Source organism: Buceros rhinoceros, unplaced genomic scaffold, assembly GCF_000710305.1.
Source record: "Buceros rhinoceros silvestris isolate BGI_N320 unplaced genomic scaffold, ASM71030v1 scaffold41508, whole genome shotgun sequence".
NCBI classification, from domain to species: Eukaryota; Metazoa; Chordata; class Aves; order Bucerotiformes; family Bucerotidae; genus Buceros; species Buceros rhinoceros.
Window position 1 is genome coordinate 1,100 of NW_010428171.1, and position 1,249 is coordinate 2,348.

Below are 1,249 nucleotides of genomic sequence, written 5' to 3' on the forward strand. Positions count from 1 at the left end.
TATAAGGCTCCCCCCCGCCAACTCCATGGCCAAACCTCAAGGTTTGAGCTCCTCCCAAAGCCTGAGAGACCCCAGCTCTGCTACAAACTCAATTTGCACATCCCTTGGGCAACTGGGTTGGGCTGGGGGAGAATGGGGTGGCAGGAAGATGGGGTGGCAGGAGCAGAGGTGCCCTCCCATCCCGCAGAGGCTCTGAGGCTCAGACGGGGTCCAGTGTAGGGGTCCCTGGACCACGTTGTGTCACAGCCACTCCTCAGAGGTGGGCACTCATGGTGGAGGTGTGAGGAGTGGCAGAGCATTCGACATCCAAAGATGGGGATGACAGAGGTGCCACTGGGCTGGAGACATCCGTGCTCAGCCGGCAGAGTTATCCCAGATTTCTGTGGCAGGAGGGAGGGATGGAGCTGGAGAAGTTCGATGGAGGTCTCTTCCACAACACCGGGGTGCAGGCATGGAGACAAATGATTGCTGGGAAGGGGCCACAGCACCCCTCGTCCCAAGAGCTGTGCCCACATCCTCTGCCTGGTCCATGCTCAGGGCTCCTGACAGAACTATGGGTCAAAACACCAAGTGAGGAAGGGGAGGGAGCGAGTGTCCTGGCTCTGCCCTGGGCTCTTCCCACCAAAGGGACGCTTTTCCTCCATCCCAGCCGTGTTACATGAGCAGCATCACAGCCTCTGGATCGCCTCAAGCCACTCGTGTCCCCTGCTTGTGTGTGCGAGCCCGTTGCTGTGGGAGGTCATTTTGTTCCCATTAGAAGCGAGCCCCACCAAGGTCAGGAGCGCGGCCAGCGCTAATTTTGTCCTCCCGGAGTTAAACAGGAGCTACCTTGCCTTCCTGCTCCCTTTCCTTTCCCAAGGGAAAAGAAAATAACCACAGGCTGTGACCAAGCCAGGCTGCCTCAGTTTTGGGGCAGAAGAGACGAACCAGGAATGTCCAGACCCTCATGAGCATCCTGGGAGCCAGAGTCAACATCCTGAGGGACTCTGCGGCTCCCATCAGTGGGCCCACACGTGATGGGCGGCTCTCCCCACGTCCCAAAAAACCCGAGATTTGGGTGCAGTGCTCATTACGAAGCAGGACCCCTTGACAGGGACATGGGGGCAGGACCCTGCGGGTCTGCTGGGGGCAGCTGAGATGGGAAAGTGTGCTGGTGGGGATCCCACGGGCCCTGTGCTAGCAGACACGAGTCATTCAGAAGCACGGCTGCCGTTTCCCACCGGCTGGCTGCCATGTGGGGTTGCGTTCA

The 1,249-nt window shown here is 59.3% G+C and overlaps 1 protein-coding gene across 1 annotated transcript in view; it reads left to right on the plus strand.

Moving 5' to 3' along the window:
* PTGER2 (prostaglandin E receptor 2 (subtype EP2), 53kDa) overlaps positions 1 to 1,249 on the plus strand; it is a gene marked incomplete at its 5' end in the record, with an annotated part of 4,151 nt that overhangs the window by 1,094 nt on the left and 1,808 nt on the right. The window lies entirely within an intron of this gene.